The following is a 24148-nucleotide window of genomic DNA, read 5'->3' on the forward strand; positions in this document are numbered from 1 at the left end:
TGTCGGGACAGTTTATTTATTTAAACAGGGTTGCATCGATTCGATAGAGTTTATTCCCCCTTTGCAAAATAAGAAACACAGAATCTTATTCTTGCAACATTTTAAATTTCTATTGTCAAAGAAATTGCAGCTAAATTACAAAATTAAAACGGTACAAAACGAAAAAAGTTCAAAGCAACATAAATTAAGAACAGGCGTTTTTCTTCGCCTCTCTCGCGCTGGATATTTTTTTAGTAAGTTTGGTCTCCCTCACTGCGCGCGGCGGGTCTTTATCGAAATTAAGCATTTCAGCGTAAAAAAAAACACCATACAGCTGATAATACTGTATATGTCGCTGTGTGTCATCCACACAAATCACGAAAGAAAAAACTGTAACAAATAGCTTTTGTTCCTTCAAAGATACAACATGCCTTGCTGAATTCACCTTACAATAAAACGAGGTGGGTCGCGAATTAAGAGCTCTGTATCTGCTAAATTGAAATTGTGTGTGGAAAACCTTTAAATACAATCAATAAAACTACAATATATAATTTAATAAGATATAGGGCCTACTGCACATAGGCTATGGACTTTTGGAGATTTTGAGATTAATCCTTAAAAGAATGTTGCCTTTGCCTCAGGCTGGCTCCGACACTCTCCATATGAAAGACGGAACATTAACACCTCTGTCCTGCACCCCCACGATAAAGCAACTATTGCCTTCTCCAAACCCCCCACAGGCTAGCTGAGTTTGCAAAACAAAACAAAGAGTTTGCCACTCGTCGTGGTGTGCCAAAACACTTCATTATAAACTTCAATATTTCATTCAAAACAATCTCAAAACGCTTTGTGTCATTTTTTTTAAGCAGTAGCCTAGCCTATATACATTAAGGGCATTGAAACCAGGATCTTAACTAAAACGCGTTCCGCGTAATCTCTCAAAATTTATGGCACACTACTCCATGTATTTTTTTTTTTAAGGACTGCTTTTGAAATCACTATAAATTACTGTGCAATTGTATCCCTCACGAGAGCTCTTCATTTATCTAATTCCTCAATAGAATAGTAAAAATATTCAGCGTCATTGCTCCTAATATCGTCTCTATTTTTAACTTTTGATTCTATTTTTTCAGTTCTAAAATTGATTCTATCTTTGGTTCTATTCTGTTACCTTATAGGCCTATTTATATATATATGAAAAAAATGCCTATTAGGCTTAGGGTTTTATATTTAACCCACTTACATTTTAAAATACGGCAATTGCTGCTGTTTTGCACAATGCCCCTTTGCGCCACCTGGCGGTCATTTCGGGAACGACTTTGAAATGCGGCTGGCTTATTTTCGCCGCGGTGATTTCTGCCGCGGTAATAGGCATTCTGGTTGTCCACCATCTGTAGGTGGCGTGGAGTTTTTGTGATGGCACAATTGGAGGCACTCGCTGCACAAACTGTCTGACAAACCTTGAGGTCATTAGAGGGGAACACTGAGTGTGTGGAATATACTGCCGACCTGATGGACACCCCGGCGCAGGATTCCCAGAGGCATTTGCTTGTCTCAGTTGTTCCTCTATGGACCATTTAATTGGGCTTCCGATGAAAAAAATGTCTTGGTCAGGATATTAATTTGTATCATCATGAGCATGGATAGGAGATAGGAAACCTGGATATCGAAGTGGGTGAAAATCAAAGCCCATTTGGCTTGACAGGAGTTGAGTGTCCTGGCCTCACGCAGATATTCGAGATGCTTGTGATCAGTCAAAACATAAATGGATTATGGGCGCCTTCAAACCAATGCCTCCATTCTTCAAGAGCCAATTTTATGGCAAGTAACTCTCTATTGCCAATGTCGTAGTTCCTCCCCACCGGGGTAATCTTTCGGGAGAAGGCACATGGATGGAGTTTAGGAGGTGTCTCCTGCTGCTGAGAAAGCCGGCTCCTATGCCTGTGGTAGAGGCGTCTGCCATCACGATGAAGGGCTCGTTGAGGTCCGGATCGAAAGCTTGCGTGGCAGATGGGTTCCCCCTCTGGGGTCGGCAAAAACGCCGGCGCATTTTGCTGGTTTTCTTTCACATAGCAGCAACATAGACTTAAAATCATGTATGGTCATATAAATAAAATCATTACATGATTATAAACTATAGAGGGTCTTCTTTTATTTGTGTTTATTTTTATACAAATAAAAATAAACAGGGTACGCTTTCAGCTCACTCAGTCTCCGCAAACATCTTTCTGAAACAAGTCTGGAAAATCAACTGAAAATCAGCTAATACTTATCACACAAACTAGGGGTGGGGGAAAAATCGATTCTTAGATGCATCGCGATGCGGACGTGGTCTGTTATTATTTTTTCCTAATAACGTAATATCGATGGAACACAAAAGGTGGAACTCTAAAGCGGACGTGCAGACATAACAGATGCGTGATGGCTGAGCGCCAAACTCGAACGGCACCCTCTTCGTTAAAAGCTAACGTATGGAAAATTGGCAATTTCATTGTTACCTATTTAGTATTTTCTGTATGAGAGCTGCTTTCAGTATTGTTTAGTTTTCACATCAATACGCTGTAAACCGATCTGTTATACGTACGTTATACTGCCCTACACAGTCACAGTATCAGTGCAATGCCAGTCACAAATAGTTACATTTTGACTGTGCTCTCTGCAGATGTTCATTCACTTTTTTGTATAAGCTGTTTTTGATTGTGGTATACAGCAAACATTTGAAGTCATAACTCTTTATTATTTAGTTGTGTATAAGAGCGGCTTTGTATGTTACTAATTATTCAGAATACGCGTAAGACCACAAGCATTATATGGGAGCTGCTGGTACATCATTCTATATTTTTGTACGAAAACTGTTAATTTGCTACAGCAAAATGTTTTTTGTCTGAAGGATTATATTGCTCATTGAAAATAACAGGAGTATGTTGGTTAGAAGTCTATTATTAAATGCTAGAGATTCAGAATATGCTGAAGTTTGTATGAATTTACTACAAGTATGCTGCTAGTACAGGCACACATTTATTTTCCTGTTGGCTCTTTGCAATGTTGGGACATATGCTGGCAAATGTAAACTACAGTACTACAATACTTTGCTTTAAAAGTTTACCAAGTCAAAAAAAAAAAAAAACGTTAATAATCGATAATCGTTACCCTCTGAATCGTAATCGAATCGAGTCGTGAGGTGTCTAGAGATTCCCACCCCTAACACAAACATGAAACATAAGTCTAAAGAAAGCTTTAAATGTCTACTTTTAAATAAAACAATTCACATTTAAAACAAATATTCTCCTGCAATGTAATCTGTATGAAACTAAAGAGAAGTACAGTTTCTCCTGTCTCGTTAATGTGTTCACACCCACTCGCAGAGCACGCTATTCATAAGATAATGCTTCGAGAACATCTATGCAAAATAGATAAACGCCCCCAGCCAAATGCCTTAAAAGCAGCAAGTTTCACAAGTTGACAACCTATTTTATATGAACCTGTACATATTTTACTGGTTGGACTATTTCCAGACTTGCCATTCAGTATTCACAGTATTGAAATTTAAAAATAGATCTTAATAGGCAGATTTTAGTTACATTTATATGGTCTAGTCTATAGACTATATGCTATATGATATGTAAAATTATAAATAAATAAAAAATTATGTATGTATAGATTATATTTTGACTATAGTGTTTAATGCTGCCTCATTATCATCAACGAAGCATGTGCTCGCAGATATCTGTTGTAAATGTGCTGAACTGTGTAAATATGGTTGATGAAGTGTGCAAATGTCTTGATGTTTGCGGTGTGCTAGATCCGGTAATGGCCCACTGACACACATATACAGCACGCGTCTACCCATATTCACATCAGTTATTCATATAGGCTAATGGTACTATACTTTGAACTATTTATGTAATAATAGTTTTCAACTTTTATTTAAAGGAATGTAGCTGCATCACCTTCACCTGCAACACGGAGGGAAATCAGAAAGAGTAAGTACATATTTACCCACTATTTTACAGATGTTAGTTCAAATGTTTTTATACTTCGTGATGATACATTATGTATATGTGCCTGTGTGGCTTTGCAAAAATTGTAGTGTTGTTGTTATGCATGCCCAATATTACAATTAGTGATTGGTAATGTTAATATAAAAGAGCTTATTTTTGTTGTTTTATCAACATTCTGATTGCCCTTCAGTTATGCATGTGCTGGCATAGTACTTTGTTCAACCTTTATTAATATTATTATTTTTATAGGAATGTGGTAGCACCACTCTCACCTTCACCTCGCACTGGGAGGGCACGCGTGTCGTGTATATTTTGTGTAATAAAAAAGCTCACAGTTGTTTGTTTGTTTTACAGCTATAAAGTTGATGGTGATCGTCCGACACCTGTTGCAAAGAGGGCCAAGACAAACATTCAGACGAGCAACAGAGACTGACATTGATATGGCTCCCCAGACTCTGAGCTTCCTGCCTGCACAGGAACCTGGCCCACAGCTGAGTCCTGCTGACACACACACTCCCCTGAGTCTCTTTTTTCTGAGAATGCAGTCAACTCTGTACCACAACACCAATGCTCAGGCTGCTGGTGCAATTGCTAAGGGGCCGCAAATATAAATGGACAGATGTCGGCAGCAGTGAGATGTGAGCCATGGTGAAGGTGAGCTCCATCAGCTCCATCTACTGGCGGCAAGTCAGTCTTTTCTCTTTGCCTTTTCCTGCCACAATCATGTCAAGAGACAGATACCGCACCATTTCATGGAATGTGCACATGAGTCTCCCAGATGCAGATAAGGAGAATGACAGAAAGAGGGGCACACCTGAACATGACCGGCTTTTCAGGGTCAAACCTCTCATGGACACCATCCGTCATGCTTGTAAAGCCATCTATCATCCTAAAAGAAACTTAGCTGTGGATGAAAGAATGGTGGCATGTAAAGCACGCACAGGTATGACACAGTTCATGAAAGCCAAGCCAACCAGATGGGGTTTCAAGTTGTTTGTTCTTGAGGACTCATCGAATAGATACACTGTGGACTTTTCTGTGTACACAGGAGAGAACAGCTTTCCCACTGGCCATGGACTGTCATATGATGCTGTAACATCTCTTTTAGACCTCACATTTTTGGGTTCTGGGTACCATGTGTACATGGACATAGTGCTGGGCGGTTTGACCAAAAATCAACATCACGGTTTTTTTCTAAATTATACCGGTTTCACGGTTTTTACCGTTTTTTTTTTTTTTTTTTTTTTTTAAGCATGATGGGTGTTAACCACATTTTCTACTGAGTGAGAGAGGAAATACTGCAGTAGATTTACTTATAATGCCCTATTTTATTGTCATGAGTGAATATTATAGAAAAAATCCACACTAATATTAATAATACAGGTTTGCAAGGCTGTTTACAAAGAGGTGCCAGCAGGACGCGCTTTAGGAGCGGCAGAAACAGTGGTTTCCCCGGTAACGGCTGTACACAAAGCAGCAACGCTGCTTTATCAGGAAAGATAAAGAAAGATTCAGTCGTAATACCAAAGTATTCAATCGTAAAACAAAAGTTGTGCTTTGCAAAGTACAGCTTGGTAAAAGGCAGGACACACCTTGGAAATGCCAGGCATGTGATGTTCACTTTTGTCTTCAGTTGAACAGGAACTGTTTTCAGAAATGGCACAAAGACATGTAACTGTATTCTCAAAACCGTGTGCGGTGAACTGTTCTCGTCAAAGTTTACAAAGCTTATGTGCAATGCTATGTGAGCGAGTAGGCTATACGCATAGGTGGATGAGTGGGCTCATACAAACCATCCATCTTCAGTAAGACTCTCGTCTCTCTCTGTGAGCACTGAACACTTTAATTATTTTTATTTCATCTTGCACTGTCTCTGTTTGCACTTCTGACCCGAATGTTTCTTTTGAACTGTCTTTTCTAAATAAATGCAGCCTTGGTGAGCAGAAGAGACTTCTTTTTTCTTTTTAAATGTACAGACCTAAAACTTTTGAACGGTAGTGTAGGTCTGTAAGTAAAGTTTTTATGTAAAGAAAATGTATTACTACTTTTAACTTAAACTTGATTTTGTGAATAAACTACAAACAATACATTCAATCATTAAGTCTCCTCAAAGTCATTCTCTATAGTTCCCTCTGTCATATTCCTCATGATATTCCCAGGGGAGGGTCTTTGTCTCTTCAGGTGGGATTCACAGCATTATTCGTGATGATTCACGCCCCGATAAGTGTCTTACAAATGTTAAATAACTATATTGTTTTGTATGAGTGATCGCTCAGGATAATTTTCACATAATTTTGAAGAAAAAAACAAGATGCAGTTCTGAAAAGTCTTGTGAACAAATGTTTACTATGTGTTATATTTCAGTGACCTAACATTTCAGTTTTTAAAACAAAAACACGCATAAAAGTTATATTCTCATAAATACAAACATGTACATACATACTGCTCACATATTACTGTAGCCCTGTTTGTGTTGAATACAGTGTAATCAGACATTAGGCATTAATATGTTTTAAAGCATGAAAAAGGCAGAAATGTCAAGGCATGTCAGAACCAGTGCGGAAGCGGACATTCTCACAGCTGAGCGGTTTTCCAGTTACTGCGCGTACTTGGTAACTTATTTCATTGGCAGTCTTTTGGAGGTTGAGCTGGCGCAGAGCTCCCTGGAGATGAAGTTCCGGGCTGACCCAGAGTCAATGAGGGTGACGACTAAAACAAACACATTGGTGACAGTAAAATACAATGGAAGTGAAGTTGAACTGATACATAAACTATAAGCTATAAACTATCCGCTCGTTCCATCCACTTGCAGCAGCCAACTTGCAGAACTTTAAAGCATAATCAGTGATGGAGATTCCCTGATGGTATGGTATAGTTGATTACTGACAGAGGAATCGCCTAAAGGATTTCCAAATACCTCACAGAAGTGATCAACAAAACTGTTCAGGGATTGCTTTATGGGTCCGCTTGTTGCCAGAACGTCTCAGCCGACTGAAGCCCTCATCCCGTCAGCAGTGAAATAATGAAGGCCACATTCACTCGCTCGGTGGGAAAATAATGCGGCTGCATCAACAGGGCCAGTAAACATTGTATCCGGAAACCGTTGCAATCCTCCGGCACACCAGAGTAGGGCACCGGGTTGACCATGGGACTGGAAGTGAATGTTGACAAAGCAGGAGGAACTGGTGCGGCAACAGGAGCGGAGGTGACAGGTGGCGTGAGATCGCGACTAAGGGAATCCACACTATCCTGGAATGGACCCCAGTCTGAAGCAGTCTTGTTGTCTCAATCTGTCTTGGTCTAGTCTTCTGTTAGGTATAACAGAATATATCAGATAAAATATATAGAGGTAAACCCTCTTTTGAGCTTCACATGTCACTCACTTTATGTAGCAGGTAGTCAATGGAACAATGGACTTGAGGAATTAAATGAATTGTCGTTTCCTTGCAGGGAATGGAGAGAACGCTGGAGTAAGGTGGTAAGGAAGTAATGAGAATTTTAAACAATAGCAAACCCTCTCTGGCAGGGTTAACCTCTTCAAGGGGCAGGGTATACCTTCGTACAGCTGGTAAAGGTAGAATCCATGGTTGAACGGTACTTTAATTCAAAAAGAGATTAGTGGACTAGAGTAAACCAATTCAAACCTAAGGAAAGGTGGAAGGAAAATGTCTCTTCCCATTCCAGCCTCTCAAAGCCAAACGCACTAAACTCATCATGTCTCTTTAGTTCACTCTGACTCCCCAACACCACTCCAAGTTGTCGTAGGAAAAGTTCAGCAGGGTCTTTGTGCTAGTGGACACTCATACTATGTCTAATGATCAGCTTGCTTTTCCACTCATACTAGGCCTTGGTTGATCTGGAGTATAGCTGAATGTGGAAGATGCAGTTACAAGCCTAAGATTAGAGGACGGATTACCACTTTTCCTTTCTTCCACGATTCTCACTTTGAACCAATTTGTATATGGCTTTTTGTATATGGCAGTGAAAATAGCGATTTTTTTAATAGCGAAGTATCAAGTAACTTTTAGAAACCAGTATGAAATTCTTCATTCATTTGAAATAGTTTTTTTAATGACGTTGAAGTCCACCCACAGCAATGTTACTGTTGTTTTGAGGCCTCAGTTAAGAAAAAAATATATTTAAACTTATCAGGCTGACAAAGAATTCATATACAACAAATATCAATCTATCACAGTCAATGTGATGTCCATATGATATCGATTTGACATCTAAACCATGACATTGATTTGATAACTGAAATTGAAAACATTGAAACTGAATGTCCAACATCTTGACCTGCATACACTTTAAAGCGATTTCAGTGTGGGTATTGTCTTTCTCTTTTCACATAATTACACTGAAAGACATTGCCTTTCAAACTGACCTTAAAATGATATGCAGCATCTTGATCAAGTCTTGTCTCTTGATCTACAGTAAGTCTGGCTTACACAGATACACACGGGAGCGTCTGAAAGCAGGCGTCTATCAGCGGATCCGTCTATCAATGGATGTATTAGGGATCTGCTGTAGACGCCTGTGTTCAAACGCTCCCGTGTGTATCTGTGTAAGTGATCGGTGACATGTTTTTGAAACGTTGATCATTGTAGCCAATCACAGACATACATGTTGAACGCGTGAACACAATGTCCATTCAGAGGCGTTTAAGAATCTGTTCAACAGCACTCAAAATGCTAGAGGGAAATGCTGGTATCGTCATATTTGTAAAATTTCAGTACCGACTTGGTATCGAAATCGGTAATTTTGACAACACACTCCACAGTGGAAGTTGTTTAAACATTAGTGTACATTCGGTACTTTTGACAACACACTCCACAGTGGAAGTTGTTTAAACATTAGTGTACATTAGTGCAAAAGTGCCAGAGCCAATGCTCACAGTTAGAAAGTGAAGCAGTCTGAGTTGTGTGTTAAAGTAACACATATGAAACACTTGTCATACGTGTTAAAACGATGATCCAGTCTCTCTTGTATCACAACTAATAGTTGAATGTGAATCTATGTATGCATTACATTCTAAATGTTCAGTGACCATGTTGTAAATTACATGGTTGTAATTACTGTAATTTTTATTGTATTGTCATTCTATTGTAATTATTTTTGTAATTATAGAAACCCGGATTTTTCGGGCCACAGAAGTGTGCAAGAAGATAGTTAGCACATTTTCTTTCAGCTGGAGAAAACAGAAGGCCCTGATGAGAGGACAGATTGACAGAGGCCTGTGCCTCTTTCACACAAGCTCGTCACAGAATCCACAACAAGGTGGGGATCTCGTTTGCAGATGATTGAAAGAGTCCTGGAGCAGGAGAAAGCAATCACACAAGTCCATTCAGCAGACAAAAAGACACGGCACCTTGTACCTACGTGGCAAGACATGGCCTTGGTGTCAGGATTTTACAGATGCCCTGTCAGGAAAAGCATACGTGAGCGTGTCCTATTTGAATCTACCTGTAATCTGTTAAATACAGAGGTTCTGAATCCAAACGAGGGAACTGACCCAGAAGATCAGAGACTAAGGTTCTCAATTATTTGAACAAGTATACTGATCCTGCAACAGATAAGCTGCTCAACATGGCTACCTTTTTGGACCCAAGATTGAAGACCATGTACATGTCCACTGAGAAGCTGGAGGACATTGGTTAGGTGAGAGCTGCCTGTGGGACTGAAGCCCTCCTGGTGGAGAACACTGCCCTCACCAGCCACTGCTCCACTACCATCAGCCAAGAAGAGCCTTGGAAGCGTCTTTAGGAGTGCCTCTGCCTCATGTTCACAGAAGCAGATCATTGAGCAAGAGCTAAACAGACACATTCTGGCAATGGCACCAGACAGTGAGAATGATCCTTTGGGGTGGTGGCAATTTCATGGATCTAATTTCCCACGTGTGAGTTGTCCCTCTGAGAGGGCATTCAGCACTGGGGGCAATGCCGTCACATGTGGCAGGGCGGCGCTGAAGCCAGAAATGGTCAACAGGCTGGTGTTCCTGGCACCGTGGGCTACTGTTGTTAAAGGGGTCATGGACTGGATTATTTTATTATTTTAGAATGTTTCCTGGGGTGCCCTTATAATGTTAGTATGATTTTAACATCAACATTTTGAACGCTCTGTTTTAAGGGGCGTGTCTGCTGTGAGACTTCAGTGTAAACGCCCACTGCTGTGATTGGCTGCTGTGAGACTTCAGTGTAAACGCCCACTGCTGTGATTGGCTGCTGTGAGACTTCAGTGTAAACGCCCACTGCTGTGATTGGCTGCTGTGAGACTTCAGTGTAAACGCCCACTGCTGTGATTGGCTGCTGTGAGACTTCAGTGTAAACGCCCACTGCTGTGATTGGCTGTGAGACTTCAGTGTAAACGCCCACTACTGTGATTGGCTGCTGTGAGACTTCAGTGTAAACGCCCACTGCTGTGATTGGCTGCTGTGAGACTTCAGTGTAAACGCCCACTGCTGTGATTGGCTGCTGTGAGACTTCAGTGTAAACGCCCACTGCTGTGATTGGCTGCTGTGAGCTAACCCTTTTGAGACTGATGTGCGTGCTTTTGTTTCATTTTTCTTAGCCTAAAAAACTTCACGAGTTCACACTTACAAATAAGTCAGATAGAATAAATGCGTATTTGGCGTGCTGTCCGAGGAGAGGGCTCCGGGCTCGGTATTTGGCCCGAACCCAGAGTACTCCCCCCGTATTCCTGGCTGTGAAAGAACAAGCCAAGAGTGAGGAGTCGGGGTGGTGGAGGGATGCTGAAAACTGTCAAGGAAGTTAGATGAGTTGACAGAGTGAATATATATGCTTCCTCTCATGCTGATAGGGTAGACATGGTAATTGTTTGATGAGTTGATTGATTGATTGCTTGATTATTTGAACGTGCTCCTCCCGAACTTTGTTAATAAAACATAATTTCACGAGTTCACACTTACAAATAAGTCAGATAGAATAAATGCGTATTTGGCGTGCTGTCCGAGGAGAGGGCTCCGGGCTCGGTATTTGGCCCGAACCCAGAGTACTCCCCCCAAAAGCTGCAAATAAATGCCGGACAGCCGCCATGATGTTGGTGACCCCCCAAAACTTGCAGAGTGCAAAGCTAGCATGGCGTCGGAAGGGTGTGCCTCTAAGGTGGTAGGCTGGAGATGGTCATAAGTGATATACTTCTGCGGAAGTGGAGTAGAAAGGAATAACCGCTGCAGTGAAAGCAAGTTGATGGAGAACTAGCTCTAGAAATGACACTGCTGCGGCAGTGGATCAAATAATTTTGGCTTGCTGACCAACTAGCTGATAGCAAAGGGACGGAAGAGTAAACACTGCTACGGGGAACGGAACTTTATCTCCGAATTATCTGGACACGGAACTAAGCTCCTGCGGGAGCAGAGTAGATGGCACTGCTGCGGCAGTGGACCAAACTTGCTACGACTTGCTTTTAAATATCTGAACCAATTTGGACATAGAACTGAGCTTCTGCGGGAGCGGAGAAGATGACACTGCTGCGGCAGTGAAGCAAGTTTGGATGGAGTAATGGAGCTCCTGCGGGAGCAGAGAAGATGACACTGCTGCGGCAGTGGACCGAACTTGCTTTGACTTGCTTTTAAAAATCGGAACCGATTTTGGACATAGAAACTGAGCTCTTGTGGGAGCGGAGTAGATGACACTGCTGCGGCAGTGGAGCAAGTTTAGATGGAGTAATGTAGCTCCTGTAGGAGCGGAGTAAATGACACTGCTGCGGCAGTGGAGCAAGTTTAGATGGAGTAATGGAGCTCCTGTGGGAGTGGAGTAGATGACACTGCTGCGGTAGTGGAGCAAGTTTAGCTGGAGTAATGTAGCTCCTGTGGGAGCGGAGTAGATGACACTGCTGCGGCAGTGGAGCAAGTTTAGATGGAGTAATGGAGCTCCTGTGGGAGCGGAGTAGATGACACTGCTGCGGCAGTGGACCAAACTTGCTTTCAACTTGCTTTCCAACTATCTGATGCAGAAGGATGGAGAATTGAGTACTTGTGGGAACGGAAGAGGAAACACTGCTGCGGCAGTGAAAGCGAGTTGGATGGAGAAACGGAGCTCCTTCGGGAGCGGAGTAGATGACACTGCTGCGGCAGTGGACCAAACTTGCTTTCAACTTGCTTTTAAATATCCAAAACAATTTGGACATAGAACTGAGCTCCTGGTGGAGTAGATGACACTGCTGCCGCAGTGGAGCAAGTTTGGACGGAGTAACAGAGCTCCTGAGGGAGCGGAGTAGATGACACTGCTGCGGCAGTGGACCAAACTTGCTTTCAACTTGCTTTTAAATATCCAAAACAATTTGACGTAGAACTGAGCTCCTGCGGGAGTGGTGTAGATGACACTGCTGTGGCAGTAGAGCAAGTTTGGATGGAGTAACGGAGCTCCTGCGGGAGCGGAGTAGATGACACTGCTGCGGCAGTGGATCAAACTTGCTTTTCAACTTGCTTTTAAATATCCAAAACAATTTTGGACATAGAACTGAGCTCCTGTGGGAGCGGAGTAGATGACACTGCTGCCGCAGTGGAGCAAGTTTGGATGGAGTAACAGAGCTCCTGCGGGAGCGGAGTAGCTGACACTGCTGTGGCAGTGGACCAAAGCTTGCTTTTCAACTTGCTTTTAAATATCCCAAACAATTTTGGATATAGAACTGAGCTCCTGCGGGAGCGGAGTAGATGACACTGCTGCGGCAGTGGAGCAAGTTTGGACGGAGTAACGAAGTTCCAGAGGGAGCGGAGTAGCTGACACTGCTGTGGCAGTGGACCAAACTTGCTTTCTTAAATATCCAAACTATTTTGGACGGCTGGCTGTGGGAGCAGACTAGATGACACTGCTGCGGCAGTGGACCAAACTTGCTTTCTTAAATATCCAATCTATTTTGGACGGAGTAACGGAGCTGGCTGTGGGAGCGGACTAGATGACACTGCTGCGGCAGTGGACCAAACTTGCTTTCTTAAATATCCAATCTATTTTGGACGGAGTAACGGAGCTGGCTGCGGGAGCGGAGTAGATGACACTGCTGCGGCAGTAGAGCAAGTTTGGATGGAGTGACGGAACTTCTGTGGGAGTGGAGTAGGTTAGCTGTAGTAGACTTGGTTGACTTGCTTTTAACTGTCCGATGAGCCAGTTGGGTGGAGAATGGGCTCCTGTTGGAAGAAGAGATGATGCTGCTGTTGTGGTGTTGGAAACAACTTGCTTTCAAACTGTGATCCGAAAGGTGAGTGGGACAGAGATCTGAGCTCCGGCTGGAGCGGAAAATAGCACTGCTGTGGCAGTAAAGCGAGTTAGGATGGGGAACGTGGCTCCTGCAGGAGTGGTGGTCTGTAGGGTTGGGTGTATGAGAAGTTGTCAAAAGAATTGATGAGGGTTCGTTGGGCTTCTTTGATATGGAAGCGATTTGAGCGGATGTAACTCGAAAGCCTCCGCTGACCAGCGGCTAAGTGCTTGGATCTGCTGCTGAGAGAGGCCTTTTTTGGGCAGCTGTTGCTGCGCCTATGCAAAATGAATGGCTGGAAAAGTGGTCTGCTGGGATGCCTGAATGGAGCAAAATTTGATCTGTCTTACTTTGCTTTATGAAGTAGGAGATGGTTTCATTGTCTAGCACTGATAGATCTGTGATTGTGGGGTGGACTTTTGGGTTAAAGCTGGAAGTGATGGTGAGTTCTGAGCATCTGAGGAAACTGAAAAATGCCACTATGAACATTGCGTCCAGCGTGCGGGCAGTGTTGGTGGAATGGTAGCCTTGGCGGAGGGTGGAGATGCAAATAGTAAGTATGTCTAACGTTATTGGTTGTCTGGCATCTGGGCGAGTAGGTTGGGTTATGAGGTTAATTGCTCATGGAAGAGATGGGTTTTCATTTGTCTTTGAATGTTGCCAGGGATTCTGCATTCCGGATGAGGGTGGGGAGAGCATTCCACCAGCATGGAACTGTGAATGATAATGTTCTGGAAAGTCATTTTATCTCTCTCTGTGATGGAACCACGAGACGTCTCTCGTTGATCGACCGCAGGCTTCTGGTAGGGATGTAGGCTTGTAGGAGTGAGTAAAAGTAGGAGGGAGCTGAGCCTGTGATAGATCTGTGAGCAAGCGTCAATGCCTTGAACTTGATGCCAGAGGTAGCCAGTGCAGAGAGATGAACAGAGGAGTGAAGTGGGCCCTTTGGGCTCGTTGAAGACAAGACGAGCTGCAGCGTTCTAAATCCTTTGTAGATGTTTAGTTGCACATGATGGAGGTCCAGCTAGAAGAGAATTGCAGTTCTTGATGCTGTTGAGATAGGATATGAATGAAGTGATGGCGAGCAGGGAAATTGGGAAAAGGCAGGTTGTATGGGAAGTGGAAAGACATAAAGCTTCCATGCGGTTAAGTAGGATTGTAGGGTGCTGGGTGAAACAGCTTGAAGAATGGAATTAAGAGAGGCGTCAAGAAGTGGTTTCAATGGGTGGTTAATGTGGATATCAGCTCTGAAGTGAGGTACTGAGGTTGGGAATGGGTCCGTGTCTGGTGCCAGCAACCTGAATTTCTGGAAAGCAAAACATGACCCGGGAACATGTTTTGCAGTTATGATGAACTGATCGCAGGCTGCAATCCAAATGAGGCATCTTAGGAGAAGCATTACTGCAGGGGAAATTTGAGCGGCCTTGTTGATGCAATGCACGGATGCTTCGTTGTTGCAGTGTACTATGATGCTGTTAGAGGACCATTCTTTACCCCACAGGAAAGCTGCTTCCACTAAAGGATGCAACTCGAACAGCGCTGAGGATGTTAATGACTGCGGTGAGTCTAACAGCTGGGCGGGCCATGTAAACTTGAACCAACGGCCTTGGTAGAATCCCCCGAAACCGATAGAGGGAGCTGCGTCGGTGAACAGTTGGATATCCACAGGGAGAGAAATCAGATTTTTATAGAAAAAGGACAGGCCATTCAATTATTTAAGGAAGGTTAGACAGAAACTAAGCTCCTGCGGGAGCCAGTGGTCACATCACTGCTGCGGCAGTGGAGAACATTAGCTAGAGAAACTGAGCTCCTGCAGGAGCGTGAGGAGACATCACTGCTGCGGCAGTGAAATCAATGTTAGCCAGAGAAACTGGACTCCAGTGGGAGCAGAATGGACTGCTGTGACAGTGAAGAAGTTTAACCTGAGGAACGGCAGAGACGGAGCTGCTGTGGGAGCGGAGGAGATGACACTGCTGTGGCAATGTGAGAAGCAAATGGGATCCTACGGGAACAGTGGGGAAAGGTGGATATGGTGAGCTTGTAGGTTTAGAGTTTAGAGGGCAGCCTTGCAGGATTATGCACATCTGAAGTTTAAGTGGCCGAGTGAAGATAGTAGTTCGCGTTTAGGACAGCTTAAAATGTCTGAGAAGGTGGATGAAACCAGAAATATCCTTTGCAGTGCAGTGCAGCATGGAAATTAACTGTATCCAAGTTAATGCCCAGAATTCAATGGATGTGGCTTGACCCATGGTTTATCCTGGGTGACTGGAATCCAAAGCTCACCAGAACCGTGTGGGGCTGAGAGATCGATTGCTAAAAAAAAAATTTTTTTTTTTTTTTTTTTTTTGAATGAATACATTAGAAGTCTAAATGGTTTATAACCTGATTTGATAACGCATCGATTTGATACTGTAGTTGTTGTTTGATCATCAAACAGCAAAGTACAATCTGATTTAGATGATCGTTTGTTCCTTTATCTGTTGCTGGTTCATTTATTTAGTCAAGTTCAAAATAGACTCACTTATGGTAAAAGACAAAGAGCTTCATAGAATTTTGCGCCTTGAATTTATCCAAATGTGTTAAAAAATCACTAAGGACTTCAAACTTTGATGTGGAAACACACTGCTTGTGTGTATTTTATCTAAAAAATTTCTCTTCATTTCTATGGGTCACATTACCTGCCGATTTTGTTCGTTCTGAATCAGATTTTTCAATGGTAAAGCTGTGGTTTTAAATTACTTTAAAATAAAAATACAGCTGTGCTATAACGAAGTTTCGAAGCGATTTTGTAGCTAAATTGCAAGACAACGTTACTGAGGTTCTTAATGATTCTGTGTGCGTGCAATCTAATGTGCGAGCTACTGTTACGTGAGAGTTTAAGCCACAAGGAAGCAGCGCGTTAATGACGTCAAATAATTTGAACAGAAACAGTTTAAAACGTGTATTCCCCCGATCAAAATTAATATCCAGATGGCATAACTGTGCTTGAGACTCGACTGAAGCGATGCGAAATTTAACCAGGGACAAAAAATGAGAAGGTTTTGAGCTGAGCACTCACGGAGTAGAGCCAGCGGGTCTAGAGTGTGAGCTGGCCGGCCGGGACTGAATCTGAATCGCGGCTTACTGAGGGCCTGCTGCGGCGGCCTGGTCTTGGAGAAAGACCCATTTGTTCGTGTGAAGAGGGCGGCATTGCCCGAGACGCGAGCGTGGTGCTCGGCGGGCCTTATAGTCCATTTCTCTATTGCAGGAATTATTGAATGGTCCGGTTTAGAGCAATGCGCGGAAGGAGATCGCGGATGTTTCGCCCGTGGTAGTGAGGACCCGGCGTTTGTTTGGCCTGACGCCCGCGTGATAACACCAGAGATTTGCGGCAAACATTCCTGAAGGACGAAAGATTCTTCATTGGACGGGAGAGCTCATTTCGGAAATGATAGGAAGGTAGGGCGAGGCCAAATGCTGAAAACTGTCAAGGAAGTTAGGTGAGTTGACAGAGTGAATATATATGCTTCCTCTCATGCTGATAGGGTAGACATGGTAATTGTTTGATGAGTTGATTGATTGATTGCTTGATTATTTGAACGTGCTCCTCCCGAACTTTGTTAATAAAACATCATGTGTGACATCGCTTAGAGCAGCTTTTATGTGGCGCTTTATGTTTTCAGCAAGGGAGAGAGAAGAAAAGCGCACAGAGCAGAAAGGGCTTGAATGAAGCACTTTTGGCTCGATATAAAAATATTATAGATATAGCTCTGAAAAATCATTACCACAAACAACCCTGAGTGCTTGTGGTGTGAACCACTCTGCTGTTTTGACGCACTGCTCACTTTAATCTGTAGAAATGGTAAAATGGCACAATTATGTCTTGCGGTCTGGATGGAACCAAGCCATTGTCTGGATCCGGGCCGCGGTACGCCATTTTTATAACACTGAGTTACACCAATTAGTTACGCTTACTTTTGGGTTGTTCAGGGCACACGCTATCTTTCAGCGTCTCAGGGACAGGATCGCATGCGCCACTGCCTATGTGGATGATATAATCATTTACAGGAATTATTGGCTGCGGCATGTGAAACTTCTGCTAGCTCTCCTGAGATGACTGAGAGTGGCCGGGCTGACGGCGGACCGGTGGAAGTGTGCGGGTGGGTGTGTGGAGGGGGGTAACTGGGCTCAGGAGAACAAGACAGGAGATGAGCAGTGAGTGAGTGGACAAGTGCAACATGACTAACACCTGTTTCTGAGGGCAGAGCACGCTGACTACATGCTAAGGTGAGAGAGACTACGGCAAATATTTTATTTTGTGTAAATAAAGAGTTTTGAGAGTTCACCCAGCCGACCCTATATATATAATATATAATATAATAATGGATATAATAATGTTAATCTGTATGCGGAACAGATCTGCTACTCTGCTGATGTTGCTGCCGCTGCTCAGTGCACTCATGAAGTGCCCCCCCCCCCCCCCCCAACAGAGCAGCTGACAATGAATACTGAACAACAGGGCTGAGGGTTTTTTTACCAATATTGCAATTGCAATTTAGTATGTGATTATTAAAATCATTTTTTATTTAATTTCACATGTAATTATAAGTACTTTATAAAATAATTACACATTAAAAAACTGCATGTTAAGCTGAAATATTTAAACTTATATAGCTTCAAAACGTAAAAGGTAGTAGGCCTAAATAATAAATAGGATAAAAACATTACAAGCAATAAACAGAGTGCTTTCAGTATTTTAGAGTAGGCTATCTAAACGTTTCCCATTCAAGAGCTGTGAGTGATTTTCCTCTTTCTCATCCTTACTGTTGTTTGATTATTATTGATGACATAATAGTGGGAGATCCGATGAGCTGCGTTCACACTAATGCACAGATCTCCTTTGAAATATAAAATATGGTTTGTCCTGCTGTTTAATTCCTTAAGACATAACTGACCGTTTACATTCATTTCATAAAACCATTTTGAGATGCAGGAGCGCTCCGGCAGCCGATAGAGATGAGAAACGAAACGCCCCACAGCCACATGAGCACATGGCATTAATAATAATCATTTATAATAGTCATTTGTTACATTTTTTAGTGTTATTTGATAATTGTCCTTGTCAAAACCTCTTATTTGTTTTACACCTTATCTTCACACAGAAGCGAGCTGGCTTCCGTGAGTGCGGATGCTTCATTTGCTGCTCACAGTAAATAACAGGAAGAATTGCACAAGTGTAATGAAACTGCTCTGAAACTCAAAGGCTGAGGATCTAAGCACAGTTTAATGGGTTAATCCACAGACATACACAAAGGAAAGGGTCGAAACACAGATGAGCAGTCCAAACTAAGATAATGTCCAGGGCTAAGGCAAAACCAAGTGAGTGAGTCTGTGAGTGAGTGAGTGTGGGGTTTTTTTCAATAGGGAGTTTTAAAGCTACACTGTGTAGGATTTACTCCCATCTAGCGGTGAAATTGTTTATGACTACCAACTGTATATTACTTTCTAGCCCCTCCCGTTCCGAAGGCGTATTTCAAATCTGCCGGCAGTCGCGAGTAATCTCCCCTCGCATTCGTCACGGCGCCACTGAGTGTAGAAGCGCGAAAGGCGAAGCTTGAATTTCCAGGTTTGTCCCTCCTAGGCTAATGTATTTTCAAGATGGAGGCGCAACATGGCTTCCGCCATTCGAGCGACTCGCTCGTGTGTATTCTAAATGGCAGATTATACACTTAGGAGAATACTTAATTAGTTGGTTGAAGTGATTACGCATTAATGACAACGTTTAATTTTGAAAGAACAGTGTTTTTTGCTAAAAATCAAATGTTAAAATATTACACAGTGTAGCTTTAAAATGTGAGATAAGTCACACTTAACTTTTTTATTCTTTTTACAAGCTTCCACATCTGAGGGACGAGAAACTCGTTTACTGTGAGCGAGGGGTTGAATTAAAGACGGGAATAAAAGGCTAGATCTATTCGCAAGCAGTTCTTCAATGAAAACAAAACCATGGCAACAGATGAAGTACAGAAAACTGGACTGGAAACTCAAAGTCCAACTCTAACACAGACCAACCGTTACGGTTACACCAATGTCTAAAAGCCTGACGGATTTATGCTACTGTAACTAAAGGAAAATACTGCTTTTTCAGTTATATTTGCACATTTCATTAATGTGTACTTTAAAAATGACAGTTGAATAAAATAATTTGATAGTGCAGCTGAATATGGAATCCATAGAATTGTAATGTAATTTTCTATATGCAACTTCTCAACGTAATTGAACATAGGGCAAAAGTAATTGTGCTTCATTATTGGTTAATTTGCACATTGAACAATGTTTTGACTGTGACCAAAAAATAAAGAATATTGAACTTAAATTAAGAGATGCATGAAATATATTATTCTATTTCATTATACATTGTTCTATTTCACTGTGATTGTCATTGCTATTTAGAGTCTGCATTTATCATTCACACACACACACACACACACACACACACACACACCAAAAAAAAAAAAAAAAAAAAAATATATATATATGTATATATATATATATATACACATACACACCATAGGTTATTATTATTAAGTATTTGCATCCATTGCAAATATTTAATTTTAAATAATGGTTTTAATATTTTCAAAATGCATTCATTCAGATTCCTTAGAATCAGCATAAATCTGTTAATTATGAAAAAAATAAGCAGCTAAAAAGTGTGAATATTGTTAAAATATTGCTAACTGCTATATTTCTAACAATATATATATAATGTATATATAATCATTTTTATCTAGTGATGATAAATATATAAACCTGGTTATTGTGTATTTAAACCAATTAGTTTAATGTGTTACATTGTTTGACTAACTGATATATATGCGTCACATTAATTATGTTTGTTTTATTACAACTGAGTTCAGATGGATGGCAATATTGTATTTAAATAAAATACATAAATCTTTAATATAACAGTACATTGCAGTGCTTTTTAAGATGTTGCCTGTAATTAGCTTGGCCAGATGAGGACATAAATTAGGTTAAACTACTAAATGCCTGGCCATAAAATAACCATTAATAAACAAATACAATAGCCAACACACAATTATTGATCCACAATGTTGCCACCATGGACAATTATGAATTAAGAACATAATAAAGTTGCGAATGCACAGTCGTTAGATTAACGATTGGCTTTATATTACAGAATGTGTTTCCGCAGAGAAGAGTCTCCTCATGTTGATCAGTTTTACATCAGCTAAAGAAGTTTAATAAAGGGCTGTGACCGTTCATGGCCTCTTTTATAGCAATTTATTTAAAATGCAGTTCAAATTAAATTAATTTACCATTTTACATATTTCATTATTACCTTTAAAGATTTTAGTGTAACGTTTAAAGGGTTTAAAATGTAAATTCTGTCATGCATTTCTTTCTGTTGCAGAACACAAAACGTATATTTCAGATATTCTGAAAAAGACTGGGAATCAAACTACACTGGAGCCCATTGACTTCCACTGTACACACACATATTTAGGCTTATATACGATATGTTCAACAGGATGAAGTCACACAGTTTTAAAACAACATAAATGACAACAGAATTGTCATGAGTGGAGATTAAACTATACAAATAAAGGCCAGAGTTACAAACGAACACTGAAATTCAATATTGATAGTGTTTTATGCTTTTCCTTCATGGATGTCAGCTGTCATTTCATTACATTTGCAATTTTATAACATTAAAATAATTAGTTCAGAATCTGATCTGTGCAGTAAGAATTGAAATCTAAAATGTGACAATGATATAAAGTTGTAATATATGTCGATATATCTTGAGGAGATCAGCGATACTCGGAAAGCACAGCGCCTCTTCAACAGGATGTGTTCCACAAACATCGACATAAATGCCTTCTTACATCTGATAACACACTATTTCATTCAGACGACATTAAAAGTACATTAGGCTCTGTGATTATTCTAAAACCAGCTTTCATACAAACTTTAAATTCGCGCATTCATGTGTAAATAATTCTGCATGCTGAAGAGAATAAGAGAGTCGATGTCTGACCGTTATGTGTGTCCGTCTCCGCTCGCTGTCCGTCACGGTCAGATGAGAGTGTCCTTCCCTCCACATAAACCCTGACTGGATCTGGATCTGGATCTGGAGCGATGAGGAGCGCAGTTTGACGAGGTCGAGTAAGCACTGCCTTCCTTCTGTCGCTCTCAGAGCCTCAGGGCACGTTAGTTTCCGGGTAATGTTTAACTGAACAACTGAACACACCGAGAGCCGAACTAACCCTCAGTGTTCAGCTTCTCTAACCACTACAGTCAGAGATGGTCTATCCAGCTGCTTCACACTGCCATTCTCCTTCATTATGAGCTATTTACACACGGACATCTACAATATTTAAACATTTAATGTCACTTTGTAGTACAATGAGCAATATTTTAAAACCTGTCCTATTGTCCAAGCTAATGGAGACGAAAACAATATAGTTCATTGTTAGTTCAATGATATAACTAGCCTATACAACTTTTGGTTTTATTTTAAAATATTAATAAAAGTCTTACCGTGTTGTAAAGTGTTACCTCCATGTTCATGTCGTTACAAATAATACCTAAAGTAACAAAGTATGATGCATTTAATGTCAAATATTACTGTAGGCTACTTAATCATATGAAAGTCAAAATAAACATTTGACACAAAGCCTTGAACAAGTTAAACTTGCATTTCTCTATATGAAAAAAACGAATAAGATATCTTAAAGAAACATAGCTAATAATAAAAAAATACGTATAAACAGCTCATACTTTTAAAAAATGCAAACTATATACAAAACATATTAAACTTAAAAAATTGACTTTTAAGCCCACATTATGGCATTTCTGAAGACCTCAGTCATTTCTGAAAACAAAATAAATACGATTAATATTAATATCTTTACTTTGACAGATGCAAAGTGAAAAAATGGCCGCTCATTACTTTAATTCATGAATTTAATAGTTACTTTATAATGAATTGTGATTAATTGATAATAAATACTGAGCATACAGTAACTCAATTGCAATGCCAATTTACAACACCCAATCTGAGATATTCTATATTATTCTATACAACAACGAATAGACATAAAGAAATATAAGCCTAATACAGTCTAATGAGTTACATTTTACAATATGGTTACTCAATAATAATATTTTCAAAATGAAAACGTTAAAAGTGTTTGTTCTCATTAGTTTCATTATTTATGGAGTATGAGCTATCAACAAAATATTGTTTTTATTTCTCATTAATATGATTATTATATATATACATATTGCTCATTGTACATCATGATATTGTCAGCCAGGGTTGAGGACAGGAACACGAAGATGAAGATTTAGGGAAAGATGCTTTAATTAGCTATAAAGATACAGCCAATTACAGGTAACCAAAGAAATACGAGCGCTGACGTACACGTAGTCCGGACAAATGCCAACTGAATCAGAGTGACATACTATACTGAAGGAAATGGGGTGAGCACAGCTGAAATTATTGACAAATCATAATAGATTTTTAACTAAAGTTGGCTAAACTCCATGAAAGTGAAATTAAGAACAAACATAACCCAATATCCGTGACAGAACGCCCCCTCCCCCCAGTAGGCACGACCTCTCGGCGTGAAAGAAGACGTGGGGGGGGCGAGGAGAGGGGCAGGGATGGCGGAAACAGGCAGACGGGACTGTGGAGGCGTGGATGGAAGCGGTCGGATGTTGCCAACCTAGGCGGAGCCACGGACTCGTACCGCCCAGGAGGGATTGGCTCCTCGCAGGTCCAAGGTGGAACCACCCCACTGAGAGGAGCAACACCAACAGCGGTCAGGAGAGGGAGGCTGGGCAGGGGGAACACGACTGAAGAAGACGACTGACATACAGGTAAGGTCATGACCACTGAGAGGAGCAACACCAACAGCGGTCAGGAGAGGGAGGCTGGGCGGGGTGAACACGACTGAAGAAGACGACTGACATACAGGGAAGGTCATGACCACTGAGAGGAGCAACACCAACAGTGGTCAGGAGAGGGAGGCTGGGCGGGGGGAACACGACTGAAGAAGACGACTGACATACAGGGAAGGTCATGACCACTGAGAGGAGCAACACCAACAGCGGTCAGGAGAGGGAGGCTGGGTGGGGTGAACACGACTGAAGAAGACGACTGACATACAGGTAAGGTCATGACCACTGAGAGGAGCAACACCAACAGCAGTCAGGAGAGGGAGGCTGGGCAGGGGGAACACGACTGAAGAAGACGACTGACATACAGGTAAGGTCATGACCACTGAGAGGAGCAACACCAACAGCGGTCAGGAGAGGGAGGCTGGGTGGGGTGAACACGACTGAAGAAGACGACTGACATACAGGTAAGGTCATGACCACTGAGAGGAGCAACACCAACAGCGGTCAGGAGAGGGAGGCTGGGTGGGGTGAACACGACTGAAGAAGACGACTGACATACAGGGAAGGTCATGACCACTGAGAGGAGCAACACCAACAGCGGTCAGGAGAGGGAGGCTGGGTGGGGTGAACACGACTGAAGAAGACGACTGACATACAGGTAAGGTCATGACCACTGAGAGGAGCAACACCAACAGCAGTCAGGAGAGGGAGGCTGGGTGGGGTGAACACGACTGAAGAAGACGACTGACATACAGGTAAGGTCATGACCACTGAGAGGAGCAACACCAACAGTGGTCAGGAGAGGGAGGCTGGGCAGGGGGAACACGACTGAAGAAGACGACTGACATACAGGTAAGGTCATGACCACTGAGAGGAGCAACACCAACAGCAGTCAGGAGAGGGAGGCTGGGCGGGGTGAACACGACTGAAGAAGACGACTGACATACAGGGAAGGTCATGACCACTGAGAGGAGCAACACCAACAGTGGTCAGGAGAGGGAGGCTGGGCGGGGTGAACACGACTGAAGAAGACGACTGACATACAG

The 24148-nt window shown here is 41.8% G+C and overlaps 1 protein-coding gene across 1 annotated transcript in view; it reads right to left on the reverse strand.

Moving 5' to 3' along the window:
• The window catches only part of cysltr1 (cysteinyl leukotriene receptor 1), a 32559-nt gene extending 11166 nt beyond the window's left edge, over window positions 1–21393 (reverse strand). Inside the window, exon 1 of the mRNA XM_081381953.1 lies at window positions 21235–21393. The gene's annotated coding sequence lies outside the window, so the exon portion shown is untranslated. The remainder of the gene's footprint in view (window positions 1–21234) is intronic.
• Window positions 21394–24148: the final 2755 nt, after the last annotated feature.

This window comes from Scardinius erythrophthalmus (genome assembly GCF_964197995.2).
Source record: "Scardinius erythrophthalmus genome assembly, chromosome: 13".
In the NCBI taxonomy this organism is placed as follows: domain Eukaryota; kingdom Metazoa; phylum Chordata; class Actinopteri; order Cypriniformes; family Leuciscidae; genus Scardinius; species Scardinius erythrophthalmus.